The sequence below is a fragment of the Bos grunniens genome, chromosome 4 (assembly GCF_055505025.1).
Source record: "Bos grunniens cultivar Pamir isolate PY7600 chromosome 4, Bosgru_T2T1.0, whole genome shotgun sequence".
NCBI lineage: Eukaryota > Metazoa > Chordata > Mammalia > Artiodactyla > Bovidae > Bos > Bos grunniens.
In genome coordinates, this window is record NC_141168.1 from 75,978,443 (window position 1) to 75,992,113 (window position 13,671).

Consider the following 13,671-nt stretch of genomic DNA (forward strand, 5'->3'; position numbering starts at 1 on the left):
TGGAGAGAGTATGGAGAAAACAGAAACCTCTTGTACTGTTGGTGGGAACGTAAATTGATACAGCCACTATGGAAGACCATATGGAGATTCCTTAAAAAACTAGGAATAAAACTACCATAAGACTCAACTATCCCACTACTGGGCATACACCCTGAGAAAACCATAATTGAAAAAGATACATGTACCCCAGTGTTCATTGCAGTGCTATTTACAATAGCTGGGACATATAAGCAACCTAGATGTCCATCAACAGATGAATGGATAAAGAAGCTATAAAGAAGTACATATATACAATGGAATATTACTCTGCCATATAAAGGAACACATTTGAGTCAGTGCTATTGAGGTGGATGAACCTAGAACCTATTATACAGAGTGAAGTCAGAAAGAGAAAAATAAATATTGTATGTTAAAGCATATGGAATCTATATGGATGGTACTGATGAAACCATCCATATAGATTCCATATGGAAACAGATAGCCAGTGGGAATTTGCAGTATGACTCAGGGAACTCAAACCAGTGCTCTGTGACAACATAGAGGGGTGGGATGGGGTAGGAGGGAAGTAGGAGGGAGAGTCAAGAGGGAGGGGACATATGTATACCTATGGCTGATACATGTTGATGTATGGTAGAAACCAATACAATATTGTAAAGCAATTATCCTTCAATTAGAAAAAACACAAAATAACTTCTCTAGAATGTTCTACCTTGGGTAAGCAGAACAAGATAGTTCCTAAGAACAGTCCAGATGTTGAAATAATATTTGATTTTTTTTTAAGATTAAGTATCAGTAGAACATGGAAGCAGATTAACTGTTTTATTCTTGGGAGTTCTATTTCTAACAGGATATAAATTTTCCACTATGTGTTTGGAGGTGACAGTGTTGTTATATTTTTTGACATTCAGTGTTGTGCTAAAAGGAAAGGTTAGTTTAAACAATGAACAGAAAACTCTTGACCTTATGCTGGTAAAATTTTCATTTTGATTTTGGATGAGGAGAATGGCTTTATTAAACATCTGCAGTTTACTTTCAAACAATTTTTTTTTATTCAAGTAAATGGGTGTTTGCCGAATTTTGATACAAATGTCTCTTAGGAAAATTTATGAGCAAAATTATGAAAGACATTACATACTGTCAAGAAACTTATGATTAGAAAATGTCCAGTAACTATGAGCCTTTGGAAAAATGTTCAAAATAGAGTTTATATGGTGAGGATTAAATTTTATGCTGAGAAGTGTTTTGTGACTCATTCTATTCTTGGCAGGGTGGCAGTCAGGTGAGAACAATCTATCATTCTAGACTGGGGAAAAGTTTCTGTGGAAATTGTGTAAGGAAATGAGTCTTAAGTGTAGAAAATCAGAGTTATGAATCTGAGATCTGGATAATTGTGTGTTATAGATTGAATGTTTGTGCCTCCACCAAATTCATGTGCTAAAGAATGAACTCCCAGTGAGATGATATGTATCTTGGGGAGATAATTAAGTGTAGATGAGGTCATGTGGGTAGAGTCCCCATAATAGCATTATTGCCCTGAGAAAAAGAGGAAGAAAAACCAGAGCTTCCTCTCTGCCATGTAGGACACAGCAAGAAGGCAGCTGCCTACAAGCCAGGAAAAGAGCCCTTACCAAGGACCAAACCTGCCAGTGCTTTGATCTTGGACTTCCCAATCTCCAGAAACGTGACTCAGTCTATGGTATTTTGTTACAGTACCCTGAGCTGACTGAGGTACTGTATAACCTACAGCATGTAATCTGGTCTCTCCCATCTTCAGTTTCCTGATTTGTATAATGGGAGTAAAGTTGATGTGATCTATAAGTGAACATGCCTACCAATACTAAATGTGACTAAACCAATATTAAACAATCCCACTGGTACACAATCAATGGTGGAATGGACCCAAGACATTTACTTGACATTTAAAAACACTTATGTCCAACGATGACCTGAGTTACTAGTCAATCTTTATTTACATTCACATTCTAACAATTTTATTTTTAATCTCTGGGAATTGTGAAAACTGGCCCTTTTGAGGCAAAGCAGTGTTGCCAAAAAATATCTTTGGGGAATTTTCATTTCTTGTCCCTAAATTTGGCTCTATTTGTTCTGATGACATGAGTATTTCAGGATACAGGTTGCCCTTAGGACAGGGGTGACAAAAAAAAAATAAACAGGGTTAAGAATTTGGCTGGGCCCATCATGGGAGAGATGGGGATGGGGATGATCTACAGCAAGGGTGGCCAAGTGTGGCCTAAGGGACAAAACTGCCCCCCACCATCTTTTCTTGTATGAACTTCTAACTAAGAATAGTTTTCACATTTTCAAATGTAAAAAAAAAAGACAATGTATCTCTTGGTGAGTTGAAGACATCTCTTCTTTTCACAAAGTCAAAATATATACTTTTTTGCCCCTTTTTAGAAAATGTTTGTTGATGCATGATCTAGCAATAACTTAGAAATACTACAGTTTAGTGAATAAGACCCAGGAAATCAAATAAGTGGTAAAGCATCCTGGAGCTAAAGGCATTTACTCCCTACTTTGATGATCTATCGCACAGTGGACTGGCAAGATGCTGCTGCTCAACAGTCAATCCCTCTGCTCTTCCTTGATGACAGAAGCCTGATTTGGTTCAAGAGTCCACTCTCCTTGAGCTTCAGGGGAGGATTTTCCCACTCCTAGCCTCATCTCTTTATCTACTTGTGTACTGAAAACCATGATTTCCCATTAATACTCAATTCTAATCTAACAGCACAGAGTTCATTCTAGTTTTCTTCCTTTCCACACTCACAACTATACCTTCTCCTAGAGGGAGAAACCTGGATCCCAATTTTCTAGGCTTTTAACTTACTCGGTCTATCCACCTCTTCCCCGTATGTACCAATCTCTAATTGTCATAGCCATGTTTCCTGTGCAAGTACCACCCTCCTTACACTCCTCTGGTTCTGATACTCCACACAGGCCAGTCCCTCATCTCATGAATGGATGTGATTCTCACATCACTGAGTTCCATCTCCACCCTACCCTTCAGTATGACCACCTGAACTTTCTTCCCCTAGGATCCCACTCCTTGACTAGACCCCTTTCCTATGCACTTGGGCTCGAAGCCCTATGCTAGGCCAGCCTCATGCTGCTGGTGCCTCACCTCCCACACCATGCCCTCCTCTTCCAGTCCCTGTCTCTCAGCCCTGTCTCATCTGGGGTGCCCACCTCTCTCACCAAATTTCCAATGCTCCAATGCCTTTCACAGGCACGTTTTTCTCATTCCTGCTTTTTATTATTATTTTTTTTTGTATAAACCTCGAGAAATACATATATCTCAACCTGATAGTCATCCTTCTTCAGTTTTACCAAGCAACTTGAACATGTAGTCCTTGCAGAATGACTTGGCCAGTGTATACATAATAGCATTTTGATTCCGTATATATGCATTAGAATACAGTATTTATCTTTCTGTTTCTGACTCACTTCACTCTGTGTAATAGGTTCTAGGTTCATCCACCTCATTAGAACTGACTCAAATGCATTCTTTATTATGGCTGAATAATATTCCATTGTGTATATGTACCACAACTTCTTTATCCATTTATCTGTCAATGGACATCTAGGTTGCCTCCACGTTCTAGCTATTGTAAATAGTGCTGCAATGAACAATGGGGTACATGTGTCTCTTTCAATTTTGGTTTCCTCAGGGTATATGCCTAGGAGTGGGATTGCTGGGTCATATGGTGATTTTATTCCTAGTTTTTTAAGGAATCTCCATACTGTCTTCCATGGTGGCTGTATCAATTTACATTCCCACCAACAGTGCAAGAGCGTTTCCTTTTCTCCACACTCTCTCCAGCATTTATTGTTTGTAGACTTCTTGATGAGGGCCATTCTGACCAGTGTGAGGTGATAGCTCATTGTAGTTTTGATTTGCATAATAATGAGCAACGTTAAGCATCTTTTCATGTGTTTGTTAACCATCTGTATGTCTTTGGAGAAATGTCTGTTTAGGTTTTCTCCCCACTTTTTGATTGGGTTATTTGTTTTTCTGGTATTGAGTTGTATGAGCTGCTTGTACATTTTGGAAACTAATCCTTGGTCAGTTGTTTCATTTGCTATTATTTTCTCCCATTCTGAGTGTTGTCTTTTCACCTTGCTTATAGTTTTCTTTGCTATGAAAAGCTTTTAAGTTTAATCAGGTCCCACTTGTTTACTTTAGTTTTTATTTCCATTACTCTAGGAGGTGGGTCATAGAGGATCTTGCTTTGATTTATGTCATCGAGTGTTCTGCCTGTGTTTTCCGCTAAGAGTTTTATAGTTTCTGGTCTTACGTTTAGGTCTTTCATCCATTTTGAGTTTATCTTTGTGTGTGGTGTTAGAAAGTGTTCTAATTTCATTCTTTTACATGTAGCTGTCCAGTTTTCCCAGCACCATTTATTGAAGAGGCTGTCTTTGCCCCATTTTATATTCTTGCTAGGACCATTGGCATTTTGACTGAGATTGTATTGAATTTGTAGAGCACTTTGGGTGGTACTAACATCTTAAGTACTTTTCTTGTTAGTATTATCAATTCCTTGGATATTTGATAAAATACTCTTTGAATCTGCAGGGTGTGTGTGTGTGTGTGTGTGTGTGTGTGTGTTTCTGTGTGTGTTTCTTCATAGGCAGATTTCAAATTCTGGTTAAATTTCTTTTATTGTTACTGTTATTTAGGTCTTAAATGTCTTTCAATAATGCTTTATTGCTTGCAGTGTACTAGTCTTTCACCTTAGTTACATTTGTTCCTAGATATTTTTGTCAAAAATGAGGTTTATAACATAAAGTATTTTAGGCATGCACAAAAAAAATATAATGAATGTAATCACCAATCAGCTTAAGAAATAAGATTTAACAAATACAATTAAAGCCTCTCTGACTGTATTTTTTTTTTCCCTCCCTCAGATGTAACTGGTTTCTTAAATTTAATGTTGATCATTTCCTTACATATCCTTCCCTGATAGCTCAGTTGGTAAAGAATCTGTCTGCAGTGCAGGAGACCCTGGTTCAATTCCTGGGTCAGGAAGATCCACTGGAGGAGGGATGGGCTATGCACTCCAATATTCTCGGGCTTCCCTTGTGGCTCAGCTGGTAAAGAATTCGGCTGCAATGCGGGAGACCTGAGTTTGATCCCTGAGTTGGGAAGAAACCCTGCAGAAGGGAAAGGCTACCCACTCTACTATTCTGGCCTGGAGAATTCTAGGGCTGTATAGTCCATGGGGTTGTAAAGAGTCAGATATGACTGAGCGACTTTCACTTTCTTTTCTTTTTTTCCACTTCTTTTAAAAAAAATTATTTATTTTCATTGGAGGCTAATTACTTCACAATATTGTGGTGGTTTTTGCCGTATATTGACATGAATCAGCCATGGGTGTACACGTATCCCCCAGTCTGGAACCCCCCTCCATCCTCCTCCCTCCCTCCTCATTCCATCCCTCTGGATGGTCCAGGGCACCAGCTTTGAGTGCCCTGCTTCATGCATCAAACTTGGATTGGTCATCTATTTCACATCTGGTAATTACATATTTCAATGCTATTCTCTCAAATCATCTCACACTTGCCGTCTCTCACAGAGTCCAAAAGTCTGTTCTTTAGATCTGTGTCTCTTTTGCTGTCTCATATATAGGGCCATTGTTACCATCTTTCATATACATGCGTTGTAAATTTAATATATAGGCACTGATATACTGTATTGGGGTTTTTCTTTCTGACTTACTTCTCTCTGTATAACAGGCTCCAGTTTCATCCACTTCATTAGAACTGATTCAAATGCATTCTTTTTAATGGCTGAGTAATACTCCATTGTGTATATGTACCACAGCTTTCTTATCCATTCATCTGCTAATGGACATCTAGGTTGCTTCCATGTGCTAGCTATTGTAAACAGTGCTGCAATGAACATTGGGGTACACGTGTCTCTTTCAATTCTGGTTTCCTCGGTGTATATGCCCAGTAGTGGGATTGCTAGGTTGTATGGCAGTTCTATTTCCAGTTTTTTAAGGAATCTCCACACTGTTCTCCAAAGTGGCTGTACTAGATTGCATTCCCACCAATAGTGTAAGAGGGTTCCCTTTTCTCTGCACCCTCTCCAGCATTTATTGTTTGTAGACATTTTGATAGCAGCCATTCTGACTGGTGTGAGATGGTACCTCATTGTGGTTTTGATTTGCATTTCTCTGATAATAAGTGATGTTGAGCATCTTTTCATATGTTTGTTAGCTATCTGTATGTCTTCTTTGGAGAAATGTCTGTTTAGTTCTTTGGCCCATTTTTTGATTGGGTCACTTATTTTTCTGGAATTGAGCTGCATGAGCTGCTTGTGTATTTTTGAGATTAATTCTTTGTCAGTTGCTTCATTTGCTATTATTTTCTCCCATTTTTAAGGCTGTCTTTTCACCTTGCTTATAGTTTCTTTAGTTGTGCAAAAGCATTTAAGTTTAATTAGGTCCCATTTGTTTATTTTTTATTTAATTTCCATTACTCTGGGAGGTGTGTCATAGAGGATCTGGCTGTGATTTACATCAGAGGGAGTTCTGCCTATGTGTTCCTCTAGGAGTTTTATAGTTTCTGGTCTTACATTTAGATCTTTAATCCATTTTGAGTTTATTTTTGTGTATAGTGTTAGAAAGTGTTCTAGTTGCATTCTTTTGCAAGTGGTTGACGAGTTTTCCCAGCACCACTTGTTAAAAAGATCCTCTTTTCTCCATTGTATATTTTTGCCTCCTTTGTCAAAGATAAGGTGTTTATAGGTACGTGGATTTATCTCTGGGCTTTCTATTTTGTTCCATTGATCTAGATATCTGTCTTTGTGCCAGTACCATATTGTCTTGATGACTGTAGCTTTGTAGTACAGTCTGAAGTCAGGCAGGTTGATTCCTCCAGTTACATTCTTCTTTCTCAAGATTGCTTTGGCTATTCAAGGTTTTTTGCATTTCTATACAAATTGTGAACTTATTTGTTCTCAGTTCAGTCTCTCAGTCATGTCCGACTCTTTGCGACCCCATGAATCGCAGCACACCAGGCCTCCCTATCCATCGCCAACTCCTGGAGTTCACCCAGACTCAAGTCCATCGAGTCAGTGATGCAATCCAGCCATCTCATCCTCTGTCATCCCCTTCTTCTCCTGCCCCCAATCCCTCCCAGCATCAGAGACTTTTTCAATGAGTCAACGCTTCGCATGAGGTGGCCAAAGTACTGGAGCTTCAGCTTCAGCATCATTCCTTCCAAAGAAATCCCAGGGCTGATCTCCTTCAGAATGGACTGGTTGGATCTCCTTGCAGTCCAAGGGACTCAAGAGTCTTCTCCAACACCACAGTTCAAAAGCATCAATTCTTTGGTGCTCAGCTTTCTTCACAGTCCAGCTCTCACATCCATACATGACCACAGGAAAAACCATAGCCTTGACTAGACGGACCTTTGTTGGCAAAGTAATGTCTCTGCTTTTGAATATGCTATCTAGGTTGGTCATAACTTTCCTTCCAAGGAGTAAGTGTCTTTTAATTTCATGGCTGCAGTCACCATCTGCACTGATTTTGGAGCCCCCCAAAATAAAGTCTGACACTGTTTCCCCTGTTTCCCCATCTGTTTCCCATGAAGTGATGGGACCAGATGCGATGATCTTCGTTTTCTGAATGTTGAGCTTTAAGCCAACTTTTTCACTCTCCTCTTTCACTTTCATCAAGAGGCTTTTGAGTTCCTCTTCACTTTCTGCCATAAGGGTGATGTCATCTGCATATCTGAGGTTACTGATATTTCTCCCGGCAATCTTGATTCCAGCTTGTGTTTCTTCCAGCCCAGCTTTTCTCATGATGTACTCTGCATATAAGTTAAATAAGCAGGGTGACAATATACAGCCTTGACGTACTCCTTTTCCTATTTGGAACCAGTCTGTTGTTCCATGTCCAGTTCTAACTGTTGCTTCCTGACTTGCATATAGGTTTCTCAAGAGGCAGGTCAAGTGGTCTGGTATTCCCATCACTTTCAGAATTTTCCCTAGTTTATTGTGATCCACACAGTCAAAGGCTTTGGTATAGTCAATAAAGCAAAAATAGATGTTTTTCTGGAACCCTCTTGCTTTTTCCATGATCCAGCGGATGTTTTCAATTTGATCTCTGGTTCCTCTGCCTTTTCTAAAACCAGCTTGAACATCTGGATGTTCACGGTTCACATATTGCTGAAGCCTGGCTTGGAGAATTTTGAGCATTACTTTACTAGCGTGTGAGATGAATGCAATTGTGCGGTAGTTTGAGCATTCTTTGGCATTGCCTTTCTTTGGGATTGGAATGAAAACTGACCTTTTCCAGTCCTGTGGCCACTGCTGAGTTTTCCAAATTTGCTGGCATATTGAGTGCAGCACTTTTACAGCATCATCTTTCAGGATTTGAAATAGCTCAACTGGAATTCCATCGCCTCCACTAGCTTTGTTTGTAGTGCTGCTTTCTAAGGCCCACTTGACTTCACGTTCCACGATGTCTGGCTCTAGGTCAGTGATCACACCATCGTGATTATCTGGGTCATGAAGATCTTTTTTGTACAGTTCTTCTGTGTATTCTTGCCACCTCTTCTTAATATCTTCTGCTTCTGTTAGGTCCATACCATTTCTGTCCTTTATTGAGCCCATCTTTGCATGAAATGTTCCCTTGGTATCTCTAATTTTCTTAAAGAGATCTCTAGTTTTTCCCATTCTGTTGTTTTCCTCTATTTCTTTGCATTGATCGCTGAGGAAGGCTTTCTTATCTCTTCTTGCTATTCTTTGGAACTCTGCATTCAGATGCTTATATTTTTCCTTTTCTCCTTTGCTTTTCGCTTCTCTTCTTTTCACAGCTATTTGTAAGGCCTCCCCAGACAGCCATTTTGCTTTTTTGCATTTCTTTTCCATGGGGATGGTCTTGATTCCTGTCTCCTGTACAGTGTCACGTACCTCAGTCCATAGTTGGTCAGGCACTGTATCTATCAGATCTAGGCCCTTAAATCTATTTCTCACTTCCACTGTATGTATAATCATAAGGGATTTTATTTAGGTCATACCTGTATGGTCTAGTGGTTTTCCCTACTTTCTTCAATTTCAGTCTGAATTTGGCAATAAGGAGTTCATGATCTGAGCCACAGTCAGCTCCTGGTCTTGTTTTTGCTGACTGTATAGAGCTTCTCCATCTTTGGCTGCAAAGAATATAATCAATTTGATTTCAGTTTTGACCATCTGGTGATGTCCATGTGTAGAGTCTTCTCTTGTGTTGTTGGAAGAGGGTGTTTGCTATGACCAATGCATTTTTCTTGGCAAAACTCTATTAGCCTTTGTCCTGCTTCATTCCATATTCCAAGGCCAAATTTGCCTGTTACTTCAGGTGTTTCTTGACTTCCTACTTTTGCATTCCAGTCCCCTACAATGAAAAGGGCATCTTTTTTGGGTGTTAGTTCTAAAAGGTCTTGTAGGTCTTCATAGAACCGTTCAACTTCAGCTTCTTCAACGTTACTGGTTGGGGCATAGACTTGGATTACTGTGATATTGAATAGTTTGCCTTGAAAAAGAACAGAGATCATTCTGTCGTTTTTGAGATTGCATCCAAGTACTGCATTTCGGACTTTTTGTTGTTCATGATGGCTACTCCATTTCTTCTGAGGGATTCCTGCCCGCAGTAGTAGATATAATGGTCATCTGAGTTAAATTCACCCATTCCAGTCCATTTTAGTTCTCTGATTCCTAGAATGTCGACATTCACTCTTGCCATCTCTTGTTTGACCACTTCCAATGTGCCTTGATTCATGGACCTGACATTCCAGGTTCCTATGCAGTATTGCTCTTACAGCATCAGACCTTGCTTCTACACCAGTCACATCCACAGCTGGGTATTGTTTTTGCTTTGGCTCCATCCCTTCATTCTTTCTGGAGTTATTTCTCCACTGATCTCCAGTAGCATATTGGGCACCTACTGACCTGGGGAGTTCCTCTTTCAGTATCCTATCATTTTGCCTTTTCATACTGTTCATGGGGTTCTCAAGGCAAGAATACTGAAGTGGTTTGCCATTTCCTTCTCCAGTGGACCACATTCTGTCAGATCTCTCCACCATGACCTGCCCATCTTGGGTTGCCCCACGGGCATGGCTTAGTTTCATTGAGTTAGACAAGGCTGTGGTCCATGTGATTAGATTGACTAGTTTTCTGTGAGTATGGTTTCAGTATGTCTGCCCTCTGATGACCTCTTGCAACACCTACCGTCTTACTTGGGTTTCTCTTACCTTGGGCGTTGGGTATCTCTTCATGGCTACTCCAGCAAAGCACAGCAGCTGCTCCTTACCTTGGACGAGGGGTGTCTCCTCACCGCCTCCCTTCCTGACCTTCAACGTGGGATAGCTCCTCTAGGCCCTCCTGCGCCCGCGCAGCCAAGACTCCTTGGACGTGGGGTTGGTCCTCCCGGCCGCCGCCCCTGGCCTCAGGTGTGGGGTTGCTCCTCCCAGCCGTGGCACCTGGCCTTGGGCATAGGGGCGTGGGGTAGCTCCTCCCGGCTGCTGCCCCTGACCTCGGACACGGGGTAGCTCCTCTCGGCCGTTCCTGCACCGTCGCAGCCTGGCACTCTTGGCTGCTGCCTCTGACCTCGGATGTGGGGTAACTCCTCCTGGCCGCTGCCCTTTGGGAATGGGGTCCTCCCAGCTTCTGCCCCTGACCTCCAACGTGGGGTAGCTCTTCTCGGCCATGCTTAGTGCTCTGGTCGTCGCAGCCGCCTGCGTCTGGGAAAAATACCATTGGTAGCTTGATAGGGATTGCATTGTATCTATAGATTGCATTGGGTAGTATACTCACTTTCACTATATTGATTCTTCTGACCCATGAACACGGTATATTTCTCCGTCTATTTGCGTCATCTTTGATTTCTTTCATCAGTGTTTTATAGTTTTCTATATATACGTCTTTTGTTTTTTTAGGTAAATTATTCCTAAGTATTTTATTCTTTTCATCACAATGGTGAATGGGATTGTTTCCTTAATTTCTCTGTTTTCTCATTGTTAGTGTATAGGAATGCAAGGTTTTTCTGTGTATTAATTTTATATCCTGACACTTTACTATATTTATTAATTAGCTCTAGTAATTTCCTGGTGGTGTCTTTAGAGTTTTCTATGTAGAGGATCATGTCATCTGCAAACAGTGAGAGTTTTACTTCTTTTCCAATCTGGATTCCTTTTATTTCTTTTTCTTTTCTGATTGCTGTGACTAAAACTTCCAAAACTATGTTGAATAGTAGTGGTGAGAGTGGGCACCCTTGTCGTGTTCCTGACTTTAGGGGAAATTCACTTTCACCTTCATTTCCTTACATAGTATGATAGGCAGAATAATAATTGCTCCCCCACCCCACCCCTGTACCCCACCAAATCCTCAGAACCTATGAATACAAGGCAAGAGTCTTAGCAGATGTGAGTAAGTTAAATAATTTGAGATGGTGAGATTATCCTTGCTTATCTGGGTGGATCCAATGTAGTAACAACATCCTTATAAATGAAAGAGGGAGTTAGTTAATGAAAGTTGTTCAGTCGTGTCAGACTCTTTGTGACCCCATGGACTATATAGTCCATGGAATTCTCCAGGCCAGAATATTGGAATGGTAGCCTTTCCCTTCTGCAGGGGATCTTCCCAACCCAGGTCTCCTGCATTGCAGGTGGATTCTTTACCAGTTGAGCCACAAGGGAAGCCCAGGAATACTAGAGTGGGTAGCCTATCCCTTCTCCAGCAGATATTCCCAACCCAGGTATTGAACTGGGATATCTTGCATTGCAGGCAGATTCTTTACCAACTGACCTATCAGGGAGGCAGGCTTAAATACATCTCTCCAAGGGCCAGATAAAAATCAGTATCTCTTGATTTTTATGACATAGAGATGTTCCCAAGGTCCTGGGACCCATATCTCCTTGAATGTAAATTAGTAAGGATCTTCCTGACATTTTGGGAGCTTGACCTAGGAAAGTAGGCTGGATTATACCCATTTGACGTTCTTGGGGAGAAAATAAAATTTTTATCATCCTTTTGGATCAGAGAATTAACTAAACAGATAGCTACAGATCTAATCTCTGTAGTTCACATAAAAGTAAAGTGTTTATAGAGGAAGTAAAGATAAAATATTACCTTTATTTATTTTTTAAAACATTACCTTTATGTCATACAGATTTCTGTGTCTCTGGAGACTAGAGTTTTTTGCAGGAGCACTGAGGAATCCAGGAAAGATTATTTCCTCAGAATGATTTATCAACAATTGAGAGTTCTGATATAACCTTTCATCATGATTGTGGATTTGTCAATTTCTCCTTGTATCCTTGTGGCTTTTCAGATGCTTACACATTTAGAATTGTTATATATCTTTAGTAGATTGTTAGAATTACTTTAATTATAATGTAGTGACCTTCTTTATCAGATAAACTTTAAAAATCCACCTAAAGTACAATGCTGAACAAGATGAACACAACTGAAAGGAGATTTTTGATAGCTGTGTTAATATAAGAAGGAAAAACTTAAAAGCAAAAACATTATTAGGGATAATCTTTGTCTTCCCACCGGTCCTGCTGCTGCTGCTGCTGCTGCTGCTAAATCACTCCAGCCGTGTCCGACTCTGTGCGACCCCTTGGACAGGAGCCCACCAGGCTCCTCTGTCCCTGGGATTCTCCAGGCAAGAATACTGGAGTGGGTTGCCATTTCCTTCTCCAAGGCATGCATGCATGCTAAGTCACTTCAGTCACATCCGACTCTGTACAATCCCATGGGCAGCAGCCTACCAGGTTCCTCTGTCCACGGAATTCTCTAGGCAAGAATACTGGAGTTGGTTGCCATTTCCTTCTCCATTCCCACCAGTGAATTTTGTTAAATTTATTATTACTAGATTTACTTAGATTCAGTTTTTCATTTCATTTTATACTATTTGTTTTTTTTATGTGCTTCCTTGTTTTGTCCTTTCCTGACTTAATTTGTTGAATTTAAAAAGCTATTCCCATCCCCCATTTTTATAGTTTAGAAGATATCCATTCTATTTCTTCTATTTCAATGGTTTCACTTAAATATTTTTAACGTGCACATTTACCTTAATAAAGCTTAAAGTAAATGAATATCTAAACTTTCTTCCTGAATAATTACCAAAATTTAGAACATTTTAACTCTGATTACTCTCTCCAGTCTTAGAATATTAGTATTTTCTAGTGGTTTTGTCCCTTGCTTTTTGTACCCCCCACATTAGTCATCATCATTATATGCTTTTATAAGGTTATTGGGTTTACTCCTATCCTTATTAGTTTGTTTGCCCCTCATTACTGTTTCATCTCACTCCTTTCTTCTTACATAAACATCATTTACAAGTTCTTTTGTGATGGGTCCACTGGAGGCAAACTCTCTCAATCTTTGTCATAGGGTGTCTACTTACTACTCATCCTTGAGTTGTGATTTACTTACATGTGGTATCTGAGATTGATAAGTATTTTCTGCTGACTTTGGCTTTCTGAGACTAAGTGACATTCTTTTGCAGATAATCTGTCTCTGGTTGCACTTAAGGTTTTCCTTTGCTTATGGCCTTTTGTAATTTCACTACAAAGCCATGGAATAAGTATCCTGTTTGGGATTTCTTGTGCTTCTTAAATCTGAGAATTGTTGCTTTTCATCATTCTAAAGCATTTTTATTT

At 40.1% G+C, this 13,671-nt stretch overlaps 1 protein-coding gene across 1 annotated transcript in view; it reads left to right on the forward strand.

Moving 5' to 3' along the window:
* The window catches only part of FBXL13 (F-box and leucine rich repeat protein 13), a 219,973-nt gene that overhangs the window by 57,414 nt on the left and 148,888 nt on the right, over positions 1-13,671 (forward strand). The window lies entirely within an intron of this gene.